Raw genomic sequence first — 21,459 nt, 5'->3', positions numbered from 1 at the left:
GACCCAAGTTTTCTTTTTCTTTTTGACCCAGTGTTTGTCCATTTGCCCTCGTCTTCTAAAACTGTCTGCAACTCCTTGTTCAGGGGTTCACTACTTGCTTGATTCCAAAAACATTCAAAATGACCCCCTGACCCAAGTTTCACCTCCCTTCATCCATTCTCCCCATTGTTGCTTGAGTGATATTTCCAAAAATAAATTGGAGAGTGCTCTTTCTAAAAATATTACCATTATTTTGAGACCTTCTACTGAAGACCTCTGTCAGGGAGCTTTTTGACTCTTAATGAGGTTTTGTTTTATTTAGCCGCGAACTTTACTTAATAATAATAATAAAAAATAAGATTTAACACTTTGAGGTGCCCTTTTGAGTTCATCTTAGAACCACAGCTTCCTAGGATCTCCTCCCCTGTGCACTCATTCCCCTTTATGTGAATCTGAAACAGGGTCCAAGCTTTTCGCATTCACCACTTACAATGAACTGATCTCATATTACTTTTTACAGACTTCTATCACACCAGACTTCTTTGGTGATATGCTTACTATAATTACTGTTCCCAAGTTGGAAGGAGTAACAGCTGGAAAAAAAAAAAAAATCAGTGATTCCCATGCACCAGGTACTGGGCTTCACATGCAAGGTTTACTTAATTCTTAATACAGCCCGATGGGGAACTGGGGCTAAGACCTTGCTTATAGGGTCATAGAACTGGTACATATCACGATGGGATCCCAACTTTGAGCACTAGCAGATTCTATAGCTCCAGCAGTTAAGCACTCAACTGCGTTTTGACATCTCTGTAATGTACTCATGGCCTTCCATTACCCCAGTCTCCAGGTAGCAGTACCTTTCTCATCCCAGCAGGCCCAGACCAAATGCTGCCTGCTTCATCTATGAGGCCTTCCCTGACATGTCCTGATAAATCATTCCTATTCTTTCAATCCTACAGAGGGATTTAGCAAATACTTCACTAACACTGTCTTTTACATCGGTCGCTGTCTACAAGTATTTTGCCCACTGGCTCCGAGTCACTGTTGCCTTGAATTTCAATTTCCTTTTTTTTTTTTTTTAATTGAAGACGAATAGAACTTACTTCATAGTGTTGTTGTGAGAAAAAATGCCAATGGGAAAATATATGTGGAGTCCTTAGAAGAGGGTCCAGAATATGGGAAATGATCAATACTGGTTAGCAGGTAAGCCTATTATTAACCTCACCAATATTGTCACTGAGTATAAAGGAATTTGCATTAGACATTTCTATACCCCTAATTCCTAATATCATATCACACCTTTTATCCGGTAAGGGTTCCATAAGAGCCTGGTGAACTGAATCATGGTGAACTGCTACTTTTTTCATTCTTCTTGGACTTTAGCTCTATAGAGCTCTCTTATAACTATCAGCATTCTGCTTCTTTGACCTCACAGAGATCTTTATGTTTTAGAATTCTTCTAGAATATCTCTGTATACTTATTTTAAATATGGTAGCTCCTGCTTATTGTTTCTTTCTTTCTTTCTTTTCTTTTTACTTTCCACTCCTCTGCTCTGCTTCTATTTTAAGGACTGAAAATGAAGTAAGGAATAAGAGAGGTTAGTTTCCATTTATGTGTAGTCTTACTTTCTAGTGGAAAAAAAAACACAAGGCCACGAGTAAATGCTCTGAAGAAAATAAAACACTGCAAGGTAATAGAGAATTCAAATTAGTTAGGGAGGGGGTCAATGGGTATTTTAATAAGGTAGAAGGCTTCTCCAATGAAACTTGTACGATGGAAGAAGTCAAAGAGACAGATAAGAGTGTTTCCAGGTAAAATAGCATGTAGTAGGCCCTGATTTGGGGATAGGTTTGGACTTTACCACAAATACTAAGAAGAGGCTATTGCAGAGAGTGTTAGAAAATGAAGCCTATGAGATAGGGGGATGCCAGTTCACTTACGGTCATGTTATAGACCAAAGGGTGGAATTTTTTCAAAGACTTTAGGGTTTCCATTGGAGATTTTAATCCACGGTGACATGATTCAATTTAAATTTTAAAGGGATATCTTGGTTTAAGGCTAGTGAGAAGAGGGTAGGAGGACAAGAGAGGATGCTGGAAGTACAGTTGGAAGCCATTGAAGAATTCGAGGTGATCGTGATGGTTTGAATTATGGTAAGACATGTCTGCATTTAAGATATATATATTATATATATGATATCTACATTTAAGATATATATCTTATCTTATATATATCTTAAGATATATATCTTATCTTATATATAGTCATATATATCATAATATAGTCATATACATGTCATATATAGTCATATATGATATATATATATGATGGAATTCTTCAAATGTTTGTAAAAGTAGAGGGATCAGAAAAATAAATTTGTAAGTAGTCATCACACAGTTTATCAACATTCTATGCTTCTCTCTCTTTCCTTTTTTCTCCTACACTTTTTCTTTCCTTCTTCCTTCCCTCCTGCCTCTTTTCCTTCCTTCCTTCCTTCCTTCCTTCCTTCCTTCCTTCCTTCCTTTCTTTTTTTTTCTCACTCTCTTCTTACTGCAGGGGTTGGCAAACTTTTTCTATAAAGGCCATATAGTAAATATTTTCAGTCTTGAAGGCAGAAATTACTATTACAATTATTCAGTTCTGCCCTTGTGATGCCAAAACATCCTTAGACAATATGTAAATGAATGTGGATGGGTGAGTTCTAATAAAACTTTATGACAAAAACAGGCAGAAGTTGGATTTAACTCATGAACTATAGTTTTGTTTTGCTCTTGCCCTAGAATCTTATGAAGCAAATATCACACATCTTATGTTTACCAGCAATTAATTCAGGAACTATCTCTAACAGATCATGACTATTTCTTCCTCTTTTTCTCCATCTTCTCATTGCTATTTTGTTACTATATTACTGTTAGCACACATGACAACATTACAAGGTTCTTATTGTCATCTAATGTCTAACCCATGTTCAGTATTTCCCCATTGTATCAAAAAATGTGTGTGTTTTACAAGTTATTTTCCCCAAATCAGAATCCAGACGAGATCTGCACATTGAATTAGGCTGATTTGTCTCTTAAATCCACCTTAATCTATAATAGTTTTCTCTCCCTGTTTTTATAAAATAATTGAAATGTTTTTAAGTATGCAAATCCTTTTATGCAAATCCTAAATGTACAGCTCAATAAATTTTGCATACCCATATATGAGCCAGATAATTTTGAGCCAGATATGAGCCAGATAACTTCGAACTGCATGACCCTTCATTCCCTGCAAGGAACCACCAAGCTGTATTTTGTAGTACAGATTGGTTTTGACTGAATTACTACTAAAAGAAAACTCTTCCATCTCTTACATAAAATTGGCATTATTTTTATCTTTTTCTAAAGTAAGGTTTTTGTCACACAGACATTCCCACATTCTGTAGTTGTCTGATTATATATTCATGGTGTAATCATACATGTTCCTCTATCCCCTGTACTTCCTAAGATTTGAAAGCTATATCTAGACATTTGATTACATTCAGGTTAATAGATGGTGACTGGGACTTCCTGTTGCATCCCAGGGGACACAAGTTCTAGTGGTCACTCTTCAGTGACACTAAGGTTGATTGGTGTATTAGGGTACCATTGATCTGACTCATTCTCTATGAAGTTCCCCCATTAACTTCTTACCTAATAGTTATAACAGCCATAAATATGTGGTGCCTTGATCTGCATTGTTTCATTAGAGTACAGGCTATTTTGGAGGGCAGTAAGACTTGATGTTAGATGGCACCAGAAAGTAGAAGTGAAGATTCCTAAGCTGAGCCACCAGGCAAATGTTGACCCCATTAATTGATTAGGGGATGACAAGGGATTGATGGGGAAAAATCAACATTTTGATTTTGGACATCTACTAGATATTCAAATTTATTTATGGAGTTTAATAGATGATTCCCAAACTAGAGAGAGTTTGTGACTGAGTACCTACATTTGGGAGTTTTCAGTGATCTTTGAAGCCTTGGGATAAAATGCAATCCCCAAGGAAAGGATACAAATAGTTAAGAGACCCCAAATAGACACCTGCTGGCCACTGCTCTAACATCTATGAAAGTTTTTTTGTTTTATTTTAGAGAAAGAGAGAAAGTGGTGGGGAGAGCGGTGGGGGGGGGGCGTGTTGTGGAGAGAGAGAGAGAGAGAGAGAGAAAGAATCTTAAGCAGGCTCCATGCTCACTATGGAGCCTGACATAGGGCTCAATCCTATGACCCTGGGATCATGACCTGAGCTGAAATCAAGAGTTGGATACTCAACTGACTGAGCCACCCAGGCTCCCCAAAAGTTTTTAATATTCAAGATGAAACATCACCTTAAAACACTAGACTATTCTTGTGATCTTACAGCTAGAAAAGCTGACGTGTAAGATGTCAAAAAACAAACAAACAACATTTAGATTAGGTGAAGGAAGTTTGGAGTCAGAGTAATCCTGCTTGGTGGATTAGTGGCTGTAGGAACCTGGGAAACATGCAGTTGGTCTAGGCTCCGGCCTCCTAGAAGAATAACACTGTTCAGACCTAGCAAAGTAACAAATGTTCATTTATTTGGCCAATTCCCAATTGTATTTTAGGATCCAGTATAATTCTCCTATCTTGGGAGGAGCTTTCTATAACTTTCTCAAACGTTCTTGCTGCTGAACTATGTTCCCCTGGTATCTTGGTGCACCCTTTGTCATAATTCTTTATTGTGAATTATTTCTCCTCTATACTGAAATCACCTTCAGGGCTTGATCAATGCCTAATATGTTCTTGAAAAAGCAAGGACCTAGTGCTTTGTCTGACACGAAGGAGGCACTCAGTAAATAGTGAGGGAAGGAAGAAAGGAAGGAATAACAAATGGAAAAAGAATATAGAAAGAAGGAAGAACAGAGGAAGGAAAGAAGGAAGGAAGGGAGGCAGAAGGAAGGATGTGGGAATCTCTCTTACTAGATGAAGTTTCTTAAGGCGAGAGGCATTTTCATATTCATTTCTGTATCTCCAGCTCTTATCACAGAGTACTAATAATGAAAATAACTGTATTACCAAAACCCCCAAATTATTGCAGGGCCATTATTATTTGGCAATATTTTATTTTATTTTATTTTATTTTATTTTACACACTATGTACATAAACCTTAAAAATTGGGTACTTTTTCTAAACATTCTTTCAGATGAATAAAACGAGACCCAAAGAGGTGAAGTCACATGTTCCTGGTCATTAATTAAAAGTGCCAGAACTAGAATTTCTTTCCTGTAAGTGTCCAAAATACCTTCACTGGGTAAAAACTAAAATATTTGCCCAACAAATGAAAGAAGTTACAACTCAAGTGACACATGGTAACTGCTCCATAAGTGTTAGCTAATGTCATCCTTAATTTTCTACTCATTTCCAAGTAAGGCCTCCCACATGACCAGCCAATATTGGTTTTGCAATTGTTCATACTTACGTACTTATCATATCTTACTCACAGAATTGTTCCTACGTCTCACTTTTGCTTTTTGAGTCAATGGTACGCACCTGTGCACTGGGACAGTACCTAAAAACACCATTATGTCTGTCACTGTTTCAACTCTAATGCAAGTAAACAGTAGGTGCTCCCTAAATGTTCCTGAATGATTGGGGTGGTTGCTAATTGAGAGGCAGCTTTGTGCAGAAGAGGGAACATGAGATTGACTCATGAAGGTTGTAGTCCTGGTTCAATTACCAGCTGCACACAGGAAGGGGGCCACTTAATCTCTCCATGCTCTCACTTCCAATCTATAAAATTGGGATGATAGTCTGTCCCCATAACTCTCAGAGGTATCGTGAGGTTCAAATAGGATAATGCAAGCCACAAATTGCAGCGCAGATACAAGGTTTTATTATCCCAGTCATATTATATCCCTCTCTGTCTACTTGCCGCATATTACCACCTTCTCATTTAGGTGAACACTCAATATTCACCAAATGATTTTCCCTAAATCAATAATATAAACAAAGGAAACAAGATGATCTAGTAAAAGAGGCTCAGGAAATTGACTCTCAGGGTGTGTGTACAGTATAGTCTTGGAAAGGTAGGCGGATATAATATGCCACTAACTCTGTAAGTCAGAGAAGAATTTACCAGAAAGCTTGCAAGTAAATGCATTTTCTACAATTCACTCTAGCGCAGCAATTCTCGGGAGATAACACCATTAATACTCCATTTCAAATTAAAAAACATATGCTTTTTCCTCTCTTAAAAAAAAAAGCCAGGGAACATGGCCCATTTTCTTTCCTTTACAAAAACAAAAGCTTTTAAAATGATAAAAATTGCCTCTGCTTGATAAAACAGCCATCTGCATCTGATTTAGTTAAGTGTTATTCTTGTATCTTTTTATATTATTATTATTGCTGGTTGGAGAAAAATGCATAAATACACAGAGAGGTCTTTGCAAAGGTCACACAATTTCTACTTCAATTATCCTTAAAACTTTGCCTCACCTTCCAGTTGACCCTACAATTGAATCTTAACCCTTAATGGAAGGATTTGAAATAAAGCTTAAGGAAACACTTCTAATTATTTATGTATAATATCTTGTCTTCCCCCTCCCTACTTTTATGATGTTGGTAGAGAAAAGATATTAAGAAACTTTAGAATGAAGAATAGCTTTTGCATTTGGCATTTATATGACCCTCTATTATTATAATCATTTTTATTAGTTATTTCTCATGTCGGTTCTGAGAGAAGGATTGGATAAGCTTAGTATTCAGAGTGGGTGAGCTCCCCATATGCTGTTAACTCCAGTATGATGGTCATAAACACCAAATGGCATGCCATATGAAACAGACACAGGGCGGGTTTCCCAAATAGGCAATTAATATAACTGGAGATGGCATCGTCTCTACAAATGCTATAGCAGTTTTGGAATTAATCTCATGGAGATGGTTCCTTTGAGTTTAGGACAAAGGAAGCAGGAGAGAAGGCTTGTTGATAATGCTCTTAAATGGGCTGGCCTGATATTAGCAGCTGAAGTCTGGAGATAAGGCAGCTGGGAGAAAGGGGCTGGGTGCAGTTTTGGCTATGCATATTCAGGCTTGGATTGAATGGTGAAAATAGTGACTATTATGACACGAAACGAAGAATTCGAAGGTCAGAAGACGTGGATTTCAGTCCCCTGCTCTACAACCTACAAACTTCGTGACATGGATCTTATTTCTTACATCTTTGATCCTCCTTTTGGTCGCCCCAAAAATGAAAATGGCCTCTCAGATTAATGCTGGAGAAGAAAGTAGGATTGCCAAAATAGGGCGAACCGGACAGAGTTAACAGACAGCCTTCTAAGCAGGAAGTAGCCTGGGCAAGGGCAGCGGGGCACAGTCCCAACTTGTAAAATGCAGAGGCTCAGTGCGGTGGAATCTGGTAGGGCTGACAGAGAGCAATGAGATCTAAACAGACCAGATCATAGAAGGATAGGGATACTGTGCCAGGGACGTTGCCACAAAGAACTGAAAAATCATGACTTGATTTCTTTTTATCATAGTTCTTTATTGGTTTGTTTGTTCATTTTTGGTAGTAGAGAAATGAAATGTTAGGTGTTCCGGGGAAAAAAATTAATCCAATTAAGGAAAATGTATTGAAGGGGGGAAGAGAAAAAGCAGAGAGACCAGTTGGGAGACTTTTGAAAAATGTGGTTCAAACCATTGTAATTGCAAAAGAAATGGAAGACAGTGGAGAACTATAGGGGATGGGGCTAGAATTCTACATGCAGCTCTTGTCTGCATGACAGATATATACAGGCGGTGTGTGTTATCTGTTATAATTTCCTCTGCTGTGCTGTCCTTCGCAATTTGGAGATGACCCCTCTGATGGTGATTACTGTGTTGTGTGCAGCTGTGGCTGAAGAAAGCAACTTGAGGGAGCAGGATTTATCACATGAGTCAGAAGGCAGCCTGGTGGGGACAAGTCTGTAAGGCAGATTCAGACTTTCATCTAATAACCTCCCTTTCCTTTCAGAGCCTCTCCCCCCGACCCTCCCCACACACACTCTTCTTTCTTCCTGTGTCCAGTATCCCTGTCCTCATGAATGACAGAATCCTAGAAGGTTTGAGCTCATAAATGGAGAATGACAGAGATATTGGCAGACGTTGGACTAAAACGAGTTTACAGTGGCAGAGGACTGGGTTCAAATTGTGTTTCTATGTTATACTCGCTGCACAAATGCAAGAGTTTCTGACCTTGGGCAAGCATAAAATACCTCTTGGCTTCAGTTTCCTCACTTGTAAAATTGTTATGCACATGCATAAATCACTCGTATCATTGTGCATTAAATGATATAATGCAAAGTGAGCATTCAGCACAATGCCTGTCCACAGAATGGAAGCCAACCAAATGGTAACTATTCCAGGAGTGTGGAGAACGCAGCTTGCTACCACACTTCACATGTTTTTCCCTCTCATTTCTCTGTCTCTGTCTCTCTCTCTCTTTGTGTCTCTGTCTCTATCTCTATTTTTGTCTCTGTCTCTGTCACTTATAGTAACATCAACTACCCTGAAGTAGGTTGCCCTCCACAGATAGCACCTTTCCCATTTGGATATCGAGGAGGTACCATACTGGAGAGTGGCATAATTAATGTTAAGTAAAAGTAGGGAGCTAGGTGGCAGGTAGCCATTGCAGATTCTACTCTCTGACTTTAGAAGCAAACATCAGAGACCAGTTAGATTGTGCATGGGCATCCCACGATACAGATCTTTTAAGTGAACCATTTATTTTAAAATAAAAATACAGCTTCAAAGGCTTATTTCTCACAGGAGAAAATCTGTGAAAAGAGGAATGGTTAATTATGGCTGAGATTGTGGCTGATTTTCAAATATTCTAGTCAACTGGTCTAAGTCTAAGTCAATTGGTCTAAGTCAGTGGTTCTTAACCTGGAAGCGACTTTATCTCCAAGGGAACATATAGCAACGTGTGGAGATATTTTTGTTTGTCACAACTGGGGAGGGATGCTACTGACATCTAGTGACCCAGGGATGCTGCTCCTTCAATACACAGAATAGCATTTTCAGGACAAGGAATTATCTGGTCCTAGAATGTCAATAGTGCAATGGTTGAGAAACTTTGGTCTAAGCCAATCCTGGTAATTCTTCCCTTTTTGCCATTGATGGTTTCAGGAATCCAGCCAAAAGCCTGTGAGTGTATCACATCCTGTTGGTGCCTATTATTCATCTTGGGGTCCACATACCTACTTAATTGGCTAAAGGGAAGAATAGATTTCAAAGTCAGGAATCTTGTTTTCCTACTAGATGTAAATAAGGAAGTACAACACCCCATTTTCTGTCGGCCACAATCTTGTGAACTTTAGAACAATGAGTCTGAGGATAAAGTGTATCTTTTGAAGACAGCAGAGAAGAGAGATGGAAATAACTCAGGTTCTTGAAGACGTTGAATCTATTCACCCTCAAATCTATCTCAATTCTTGAATTTCATGCTGTGAAATAATAAATACCATTTTTGTATATGTCAGTTTATATCAGAGTTTTTCTTTTTTTTACCTGCAAACATGATTATACAAGCGAAAACTCTGAACAAGTGATCTCACACTTTTCCAGGAGTTTTGCCTTCTTTTATGGATTCTCTTGCTTGGAATTCAATAGTTTCCAAGCAATATATTTCTCCAATTTAATATCCTGGGCTACCAGTATTAGGCAGTTCTCTTTTCTTCAATTTTCATGATAGAGCTTAGACCTGTTAGGATTAAACATACACAAAAAAATTTAATGCCAAACAAGAACAAAAGGAAAATAAACACAGGAGAAAAACAAAGTGATATTTTCTGTTTAATTTTAAAGTTTATTTATTTTGAGACAGACCAAGAAAGAGAGCAAGCATGTGATGGGGGGAGGGTCCGAGACAGAGAGACAGAGAGAGAGAGAGAGAGGGAGAATCCCAAGCAGGGTCCTCACTGTCAGTCCAGAGCCTGACACAGGGCTTGAAGCCATGAATCGTGAGATCATGACCTGAGCCAAAATCAAGGGTCGGACGCTTAACTGATTAAGCTACTCAGGCACCTCAACAAAGTGATATTTTCAAATGAAAGTTGTTATAAATTCTCTGATCCCAAAGGCTGTCACAATTCAACTCAATTAAAAAGTTTTAAGTATCTATTAAGAGAAACTGAGAACTCTGCTAGGAGCTAAGGGTACATTGATTAGAAAAGGCGGAATTCTTTTTTTCATGAGGAGCTCATAGTCTTACGTAGGGAGAGAGATGAGTAAGGAGTTAATAAGAGTATGGAAAGATGGGTCCGGTAACAGTAGATGGAATAAGGAAGAAAGACAGCCCAGAGGAAGGAATGATTTAGCAGGCCACTTTCCTGTTTTCTTCCTCTATGTCCTGATCTGTTTTTAAGTGTACAATTCCAGCATACAATTCTCCTCATAGAATTATCTTCCAGCCACCTTGACCTCTCCATGATCAAGAATACAAAAGATAAATCTTCATCACGCCTCCCGTCTATAGTTCATTCTTTTTGTTGCTTTCTGGTTTGAGAAACATCGTGGACAATGGCGCCCTGAGTGACTGTACCTTTCAGGAAAGAACACCAACCAACACCACACCCACCTGGGTGAGGAAGGATGAGTAGAGCCACCATGCTTTACCTTCATTACAATTCAATGCAAAACAACAGATGATATGCAGTGATCAAGATAATGTGATTGAGATCACAAAAATTATACAAACACCGATGCAAGAGAGTCACCCCCTCATAGACCCACACGAGGAGCACACAGTAGAAAAGCAAAGAGAGATCAACAAAAACATATATTTCTGAGGAAGAATCAATAAAAGTTAATGACACAAGAAATGGAAAAGAGGGTGGAGAAAAATGGAATCCAGCATTTGAATCACAGATAACTTGGACAGTAACTGTGTCTTAAGAGTGGGTAGGGAGCAAGGTAAGAAGAAGCCAGTTTAAGAGAGTAATCACAAATTTGTTCTGATCACATTACCTTCAAAAATCTAAGATTGCAGCTTACTTTGGAAGTATTGTGACATTCCAGGACTAATTAAAAGAAGAACCAATGAGATCAGACATAAGGAGGGAAACTTAAGAAAAAAGAAAGAAGAAACAAGTCTTTTCCAAACTCTATCAACCAGTGGCCAAAGATATGGTGAGTTAATATGTTTCTCCTGTCCCCCCCCCCCATTTCTGTCAAGCATAAAAAATAGACCAATTTGTCACTGCGTCTGCATAATGTCAGGATAAGAGTGTACTGTTCCCTTCCCTTAGCAGAGGTCACTCGAAAGAGTGTCTCCAAGATTGTCTGAAGGAAAACAAATGAGCAAGCCCAGAAATTGGAGGCGAGGTGCTCTGCTGTGGCGGGGGAAATGCCGAGATGATGACTTTTGGAAAATTGCATCGGGTTTATCCAACACAGGACTGTTTTAATCACTGCACCGGGGGACCTGCTTCAAGGACGGATGGATAATGCATGTTTCAGAGAGGCTGATAGGGAGATAGTGCGGATCCTCAAACGTCTTGAACAGGCCATTAAGTGAGCAAACGTCCTTGCACATCTGCTTGGGGGTATGGGACTCAGAATTTCAAAGGAAACTTCAAGGTTCCCCTATGGGCTCAAAGGAGCACTTGGGGAGGCAGACTCCAGCAAGACTCTGGAGAGAGAAAGGAGGCATGTTCTTCTGCAAAGTCAAGCCCAGTCAGGGCGTAGCACCCCCTCACTGCCCACCCTTATCCACTGGGAGTAACTGGAAGATGGATGACTGATATGCAGACGAACAGATACTCTGACACATACAATGACCTTGCTACATTCTCATCTCCAAACCTTCCGAATCTTTCTTATGGAACTGAGGTGCCAAGAGTTTAGGAAGGCACAAGGGATGGGGTGAATTTAATGGAATGGGGAGAGGCTTTGGCATTAAATTATCCAGGTTCATATCCCAGCTTTGCTCTGAATTATTTGTGCAACCTTGGGCAAGTCACTTAATCACTCCAGGTCTGGGTTTTGTCTTGCAAAGTAGGAAAAGGAGTTCCTATCTGATGACACTTGCAAATCTATCATGTTACACAAATATCAGTTTCTGTTATTGTTATTATATATGCATGTATATAATATAGTATATATATATTAGCGAAGGGATTTCTCTTGTGACCATCAAAATGTCATAATTTCATATCACCTCCCTGGGTCTTGATTTTCTTTTTTGTTAAATGAGGTAGCCCTTTGATTAATGATATGCACAATAGTAACAGTAGAACAATATTTAAGGAGCTTTCACTATATGCCAAAACTATTCTAAACACTATATATGTATTTACTCAAAACTCAGCTTATGCTGTATGTACCATTGTCTCAATTCTGAGGTTGAGAGAAATGACACCTAGAGAGAGTGAGCTTCTCATCCCAGGGCACACCACTGGCAGAGCTGGGATGTGATTTCAGACATTGTGGGTTGTTTTGTTTTGCTTTGTTTTGCTTTTAGAGAAAGAGATAGATGGGCACTTGGGTGGCTCACTTGGCTGAGTGTCCGACTTCGGCTCAGGTCATGATCTTATGGTTCTTGGGTTCAAGCCCCACATCAGGTTTGCTGCTATCAGCCTGTCAGCAGGGAGACCTGTTCAGATCCTCTGTCTTCCTCTCTCTCTCTGCCACTCCCCCACTCACTCTCTCTCTCTCTCTCAAAAAATAAACAAAACATTAAAAGAAAATTAGAGAGAGAGAGAGCAAAAGTGCAGGGAGAGGAGCAGAGGGAGAAAGGGAAAATCTCAAGCAGGCTCCACACAGAGTGCAGAGCCTGACATGGGCTCATCTTGGGGCTCAATCCCACGACCCTGGAGTCATGACCTGAACCAAAATCAGGAGCTGGACACTCAACAGACTGAGCCATCCAGGTGCCGCTGACTCCAGATATTGTGACTTCAGGGCGTCTTCTCTAACTTCTCCAGCACCTTGCCTGATATTATGTGGCAACAGAATAACACGGAGCCTGGAAACAGACTCTTTGCAGGCCTATCTCTTGGTGTTAGGAATATATCTTACCCTCCAAAAAAAGTCTTATAATTATCTTATGGAGAGAAGTCCCTGATGCCACTGGCCGCTTCTCTTGATATTTTTACCTGCAAGGCTAGGAGGGAAGTCGCTTCAATTTGAGGCAAAGAAAACAGCATTTGTAGAGAAACTTCTGAGGAGGGAGCCATAGAGCCATAGACTGTATCAAAGTGGAAGAGACAAGAGAGACCATCCAGATCATTTCTCTCAACTTTAAGATGGTGAAACTAAGATACAAAGGTGGGGAGAGTCTAACCCAAGCTCACACAGTAAGAAAGGAGCAGAATAGGGGCTGGGACCCTCCTGATTCCCAGTCCATGCCCTCTCTTATGCTACATGCTCGGTCGGCATTGGACACAGAACTTAGCATGGCATTGAGCCCCTGCTGTGATTTTTTATGTGCATGGGATTAAAACACGATGATCAAAATACTAATATATTTTCATTTACAGATTGGAAAAGCTGGCTTTGAATAAGGTGGAACACCTGTATTGAAACAAACACTTGGTTAATTGCTTAGTCCAAGGTTGGGTACGCAGCAGATATTTGATCAATACTCTTAAGTTAGACTGAATGTCTTGGATAGCATTCATATGACTCTTTCGTTCATCTCCTAATTGTCTCTTCCATCTCAAATCCTCAACAGTCAATGCTTTAAGGACACAATCTGATGTCCCCATTATTTTTGAATCAGCAAATGGATCATATGCTATTTGATGAGCAACTTGGAATCAAAAAGACTCCTCCTATGCTGTCATTGAAAGGAGGCCTTAACACAATTCGTGGCTTGTAACAACTCTCCATAAACATTAGCTACTAGCATTGTTGCTCAGGGAACTCATAAGGGTCTCTGTGGATAAATGATGATGAATGAAGAATGCCTATTTTCCCCAGGAAGCCCCCAAGTAAGGGAGAAATTGTCACATAACAAATAATTATAACATTACAATTATTAATGATGAAATCACACAGGTGGAAATCACACATGCACATACTTCTGTTCAAAAACTGATGTTTTCATGAAGTTCTAAATTATCCAAGCCCTATGCTTTCTCCTTCAGGTTTGCTCTTACTGGAGTAACTTTCCTTGTCCCTGCTCACCTATCAAAACCCTATTGAGCATTTCCTCCCTGTGAGCCTCACTTTGAGCTTGCTTCCACAGCTTTGAATAATTAACCAACTACCCTCTTTTAGAATCCACCTGTCTTTTACAAGCAGCGATGAAGTTCCACACTAGGAAGGGGCTGATTCCTGGAGATTATTCATGCTGAATTTCGGAACTTAGTTTGTAGACTGAATGCAACAGGGATCCTTCATTGGGTTTCAAATGAGATTTGTGTTTTAGAAAGATGTTGCTGCCAGCAACATAGTTATCAGAAAGGAAGGCAGAAGTTGCAAAGGGGAGGGAAGTATTGGGAGGCTATTGGTATAACGTAGACATGACCCAGGATTCCCACCTGTATATACCCAAAGGAAACGAAAACAAAATACTGAAGAGATATCTGACTGCCACGTTCATTGCATTTTTCACAATAGCTACGATATGGAAAAACCTAAGCAATGGATAAAGAAGATATGGACAAATGGATAAAGAAGATATGATATATATATATAACTGTATGATATATATAACTGCATATATATATATATATGCAGTTATATATATATATATATATATATATATGAACACATATCATATGGAATATTCGTCATAATGGAGTATTATCCAGTCATGAGAAATAAGGAAATCCTGCCATCTGCAACAACATGGATGGAATTCGAGGGCATGGATGATAAGTGAAATAAGCCAGACAGAGAAAGGTCAAAACTGCGTGGTATCAGTTACACATGGAATCTAGAAAAAAATGAGTAAAATTCACAGAAACAGTAGAATGTAGTAGAAAGTTGTTGCCAGGGGCTGGAGGTTGGAGAAATAGAGAGGTAAAAGGGTACGGGTATAAGATGAATGAGGTCTGAATATCTAATGTATAAAATGTATGGCTATAGTGGATAATTGTGTTGCATATTGAAATGTGCTGAGTAGAACTTAAATGTGCTCACACACAAAAAAGGTAAATATGCGAGGTGATGGCTGTGCTAATAAATGGGGGGATCTTTCACAATGCATAGGTATATCAAATCATCACAATGTACATTTAATTATCTTGCAATTTTGCCAATTATACCTCAATAAAGCTGAACAAGAAGTATTGTCTTTAGAACGGATTTAGAAAAATATATAATTTAGGTTTAGCGGTTTATCTTGTGCTTACTTAAATCCTGTGGATATTGTCTTGAACATTTCAGTACTGAAATCAAGACAATAAAGAATCGGGAAAATTTAAAAAAAAATTTTTTTTTAAAGAAGTAACATAGGCAAGAGATAACGGAGGCCCGAATAAATGGTGGAAGAGGGGAGAGACAGACAGAAACTTAGGAAATGCACCTGACAGGACTTGGTGGGAGATTAGACGGAGGAGCTGAGTGGGGGTGAGCGGGAACCCTCCTTCCGCGGGGTGATGAAACGTGTATCCCAGCAGCCTCCTCCCCTCTCTTTTGGTGCCACCTTCCTTCCAGCACTGGAATTCCACTGCCCCTCCTTGGTGGGGGCTGGAACCTGTAAAAGCAGATTGCTGTCTTTCCAGAGCCAGCTACGAATGGGGATCCTGGCAAAAACCTTTCTCCTCCACCTCTCAAACCTGTGGTGTTTATCACTTGAGCTATTTGTCTTTGCCGAGCGAACATGACCATCTGTTACTATAACCCAACTATGAAAAAGAGATGCTTTTATTTTTCCCTATGTCATTTTGTACTGCTGGGGTGACACCTCAAGGAAGAAAAAAAGGCAGAAAGCAACAACAAACGGCATCAGTGATGAAAAGGGCGAGTCAAGGCTTCCATTCCTCACACATTTTGCAAGTAGCCACATAAAAGGACCCACGAAATGTGTGGTAATATCAGTGCAGATAGTTATCCAGCTGTCCGTGCACATCGTAGCCCTTACAAGTGACTTTTTTTCTTAAATCCTTTCCTTTTTTTTTTTTTTAATCTCCTCATCTGGCAACAAATGTTATGAAAGCAGGCTCCAAGGTCAATAACTTTTCTGAGTCTCTCTTTAACACAGAGTACCTTAGCCCAGATTATTTAACTTGTCAACTCAACCTCCCTGCAATACAAACTCAACCTACTTTTCCTTCAAAAACTTCCACTTTTCCTCCTCAGGTATGGAAAGCCCGTACCAAATGCAATTACTGCTAATTCTCAGGACAAGGGATGCTCTTTTCTAGATCTGTTTTCTTAGTGCAGAATATCCTTTTCCTGCGTCCCCTCTTGACTCTCAGCTCCAGCCTCACTGACCTCGTTTCCATTCCATAAGGGAGCCACGCTCCCTCTCTCTTCAGGACCCTTCCCCTCCCTCACTCCCCCCCCCCCCTTAACCCAGTTAATGCAGATGTCAGCCCAGGTATTGCTTCACGAAGGCAGTAAGGCTTCCCCGATCATCCTTCACCATCCCCACCGAGTTCTGTCAACTCACACTGTACTTTTCTTATTACATAACAGCTATAGTTATTTGTAATAACATACATACGTAATTATTTGATTCATAGCTATGTCTTCTGTAGACTGTAAGCTCCATAATTCCCACCAGTGCATACAAGAGCATCGTGCCGGGTACACAGTAAGATCTCAATGTGTACATAGTGAATAAATGAAACGTTAGAAAAGTTAATGGACTAATAAATGGATGTAAAAAATCTTACTTGCTCCTGGGGTGCCTGGGTGGCTCAGTCAATTAAGCGTCTGATTTCAGCCTACGTCATGATTTCACAGTTCCTGAGTTCAAGCCCTGCATCGGGCTCTCTGCTGTCAGCACAGAGCCTGCTTCCGATCCTCTGTCCACCTTTCTCTCTCTGCCCCTCCCCTGCTCACCCTCTCTCTCTCTCTCTCTCTCTCGAAAATAAATAAACATTAAAAAAAATCTTGTTTGCTCCTCAAGGACCATCTCAAATGCCATCTCCCCTATACAGCTTTATCTTATGCTTCCTGATAGCCACAATCTTAAAAGTGTTGAAAGTGATTTCTCAGTCATTTGGACACTTAAAACATTTTTGTTGTAGCTCCCTTGTGAAATGTTTGGGAGATGGCTTCTGTTGCAACAGGGATGCTATTTTTGACTTTCTGATTAATGGCAGATTCTAAAGCAAAAGCTTCCCTCAAAAAAAAAAAAATGGGCTTCCCTTTTATTTTCTGGGGTTAGGCAAAGATAAGGCTTCTGAAAGCTTTTCTGGCCTCATCCATTAAGTAGAGCCCTCTAAAGCACCTCTGAGGTATGTTCGGATTTTGTGTACTTATTTAAGTGCTTCATTTAAAGATAAGGAATCTGTGATCCCTACAAGTCATCAGCAACTTCATGGCCGAGTTTGGGCAAGAACCCAGTTCTGCTGACTTCTAGTCTAATCGTTTCTTTAATATCTGTTTATTTTTGTATAAAAACAAACAGATATGGCTGAGAGAGAGACAGGGAAAAAAAGACAGCTTATGTATTACCTTCGATTGCAACACATACCTAAAATGGGACAGACATAGACATTATTTATCCTGGATGGTGGATTCCAAGTTTAATAAAGCAAGCCTTCTTGCCAAAAACTGGCAGGATGATTCTCTATAAAGTTGCAAAGAATCGCTAAATTAGCCACATCCATCACACATTGACATGTTCCTGGGATGACACAACACCACGAACAAGAGGCCCTAATTTAGATGTCATTAATAACCAAAACAGATCTGACGAAGCAGAATACTCATGCAAAGACTTTCACAATTTTAGAGCTTGAACTTGCTTTGGAATCAGTACATATTTTACTTTAATATATATGTGCAGGACAGATGGTAATTGAGGCTGTCTTAGGTTCAATCCATTTTAGCAAGACGGCATGGTTTGTTGGGAAGACGTCTGCTCTGCCACCAATTTGCTGTGTAAACTTGGACAAGTCGACTCTCTTCTCGCTTTGCCATTCGTAAAATAAACTCTTGGATTTCAGCTTAATGGATAGTTTCTCCATAAATAACCCAAAGTCTGTGCAGTTCACTTGAGCACACAGTTAAGTCCTTCAGTGTGAAAGGCACTGTAGCTGGTGGCTTAGACACAGGTGAGCAAAGCCTAATTCCTGACTTCAAGGTGCTCAGAGCCTAAAGAACAGGGCTGATCTATAAATAGCCACCTTAAATGAGAGTAATAGAAAACAAGGGAAACTCGATGCCATGCCAGGAAACAGAAAGAACTTATAACTCTGGATAGAGAGGAGCCATTTAAATGGCTGAAATAATGCGATGTGGAACTCTTTGCCAATATACTCTAAAATATCTAGAACATTATTCTCTAAATAAATACAAATTATCAAGGTTGATGGAAGCATATGTTCAAAGTCTGAAACGCATAGTGATCATAGGCGAAATGTGCAAATCATCCAAGCAATATAGAGACAGTGCAGAGCTCAGACTTTTTAATGGAAAGATTTCTAAATCTTTAAGAAACCCAGTTCCTATGTAACTTCTAGACTCCCTAAGTGCCTAAAAATGGAGGAATGCTTTTTAATATATTTTATGAACTTGTAATAAAAACTATACTTATTCCTGGGGCGCCTGGGTGGCGCAGTCGGTTGAGCGTCCGACTTCAGCCAGGTCACGATCTCGCGGTCCGTGAGTTCGAGCCCCGCGTCAGGCTCTGGGCTGATGGCTCCGAGCCTGGAGCCTGTTTCCGATTCTGTGTCTCCCTCTCTCTCTGCCCCTCCCCCGTTCATGCTCTGTCTCTCTCTGTCCCAAAAATAAATAAAAAACGTTGAAAAAAAAATTAAAAAAAAAAAAACTATACTTATTCCAAAATGTGAGAAATATAGTATATAATTTTATCTACACTTAGAAATGGAAACCAGCATGAAGAAAATGCTATTCAATCAGTACCGAATGGGGCACCTGGGTGGCTCCGTTGGTTGAGGGTCAGACTCTTGATTTGGCTTAGGTCATGATTTCATGGTTTATGAGGTCCAGCCCTGCATCAGGCTCCACGCTAGCAGTGCGGAGTCTCTCTGGGATTCTCCTCTCTCTCTCAGAATAAATAAACTTTAAAAAATAAATAAATCAGGACCATGACTGCCAGTAATAGCCACATGATGAGGACAGGTGATTTCTTAGACAGATCATAATGATAAAAACTGGACTAAATGAACAACCACCACCATTTGGAGACACTACAAAACAGTACACAGCAGCTCAGAATGGGGGAAGAGGTTATACCTAGAGACTGCCACTGAGCCACAAAAGAACTGTGATGCCACGGCTTTCTTACCTACCAGTGCTGCACGGCCCATACGGAGCTCCAGTTGTAGGAAAGTGGAAGCCTTCTCGGCTGGATGTGTTAGAGGCATGAATGAAAACTGTTTCAGGAAGCAGAAAAGTAAGGGAGAAGCCTTAACTCATGAAAACCACAGAGAGCACTGAGCCCCTAAAAAGCTAGGTATGAAGTCTGCCCCAAACTTCCGCTGACCACTAAGGAGCTCCGTATCTAAAAAAGCAATAGCCTGAGGCCAAAGACCCTGAAAAAAGATAAGAGTTGCTGCAACCACAGGGAGAGAGCACTCAGTGTGACAACAGCCAAGTTAAGTGTGGATTCAAACTGACAATACTCAGAAGAACACGACAGATTCCACAATCCCTATAACCAACTTTTCAACCAAAAATTACCAAAAATGCAAAAACCCAAAAAGTATGAGCAATATGTAAGAAAACAAACAAAGCCATAAAACCCAGTCAATGGAAACTGACTGAGTGCATTCACCTTCTGGATTGTTGCAGGCAAAATCATCAGCACAACTAATATAAATGCATTCAAAGATTTAAGGGGAAATAAGTTTGGGGCTCCTGGGTGGCTCAGTCTGATAAGCGTTCGACTTCGGCTGAGGTCATGATCTTGTGGTCCGTGGGTTTGAGCCCCGCCATCAGGCTCTGTGCTGATAGCTCAGAGCCCGGAGCCTGATTCTGATTGTGTGTCTCCCTCTCTCTCTCTGCCCCTCTCTTGCTCGTGCTCTGTGTCTCTCTCTCAAAAATAAACATTAATTTTTTTAAAAAGGAAATAAATTTGAAGAATTAAAAGGAAATGTATTAATGAGTGAATAGAGAAATCAAAACTATGAAAAGGAATTTTTAAAAAATCTAGATCTGAAAATACAACACCTAAGATGAAAACATAAATCATTAAATAGGCTTGATGATAGATTTGAGATGGCAGAAGAAAGAATCAGTAAATGTGAAGAAAGATCAATAGAAAGTGTCCAATCAAAATATCAGAGAAGAGAAACATAGAAAAATATATAAAAAGCCTCAGAGACCTATGGTCAGTATTGAGCAGTCCAACAAATGAACTCCCAGAATGAGAAGACAGAATGGGGCAGAAAAATAGTTGAAGATATAATGGTCAAAATTTCCCCCAACTGTAGAAGAAAACACATTAATTTACAGATCCAGGGATCTCAACAACCCCCAAGAAGTATACAGATGAAAAACAAAACTAAACAAAATGAAACATGTAAGTAAATCACAGTAAAAATACTAAAAGTCAAAAAAAAAGAAAAATTGCAAGCAGGAAAAATAAAAACAACACATTACAAGCAGAGACACAATGGTGATTAACACCTGAATTATCATCAGAAACAATGAAAGGCAGAAGATATTGGATTCAAATATTTAAAGTGTTGAAAGAAAAAAAAAGATGTTATAAAGACACTCTCAGATAAACAAAAACTGACAGAATTCATTGCTATCGTACACAATTTAAGGAAATGTTAGGAGAAATCTTCCAGGTTGAAAAGAAATTATATCAGATAGTGACTTGTGTATACAGGAAGGAATGAAGAACGCTGGAAATGGTAAAAGTATGTCTATATATATTTTTCTTCTTATGGCAGTTTAAGTCATCCAAGAATTAGATACCTCGATGGGTTTAGATGTGATCGATTATTTTAAGGAAATGTTTATGAAGAATTAATAAGGAGAGAAGTTGAGTAGGCAGAGAGCCTTGAGACTATAGTGCAGCTCCAGCATCTATGAATAAAGAGAACAAAAGATGGATGGAAATGTAACATAATAATTACATTAACAAAAGATGGATTGAAAAAGCTCGGCCCGCAGTACATTTCTGAGAAAATTTCAGCCAGGCTGCCTGTCAGAGTAATCCCACCTTGGGCAGAAATGCACCAGCACTCATTTTTCTGGCTTGCTCAGTCACTGGTTATGAGAAGCCTGGGGGAGGCATGACCTCAGTGTTCATGGGAACATCACTGGGAGGTGTCAGTTAACTATGCTCCCCTCGGCGTGTAGTTTTAAAGGAGATAAATCAATGCATCTCCACGGTCATCATACTTGATTCCTTTAAAGATACA

At 39.6% G+C, this 21,459-nt stretch overlaps 1 long non-coding RNA gene across 1 annotated transcript in view; it reads left to right on the top strand.

Annotated features, from left to right (window-relative positions):
* The first annotated feature begins 11,008 nt into the window (after window positions 1–11,008).
* LOC125920736 (uncharacterized) overlaps window positions 11,009–21,459 on the top strand; it is a 33,639-nt gene continuing 23,188 nt past the window's right edge. Inside the window, exon 1 of the long non-coding RNA XR_007457175.1 lies at window positions 11,009–11,125. This is a non-coding gene — a long non-coding RNA (uncharacterized LOC125920736). The remainder of the gene's footprint in view (window positions 11,126–21,459) is intronic.

This window comes from Panthera uncia, chromosome D4 (genome assembly GCF_023721935.1).
Source record: "Panthera uncia isolate 11264 chromosome D4, Puncia_PCG_1.0, whole genome shotgun sequence".
NCBI lineage: Eukaryota > Metazoa > Chordata > Mammalia > Carnivora > Felidae > Panthera > Panthera uncia.
This window is presented reverse-complemented; position numbering and strand designations above follow the sequence as displayed.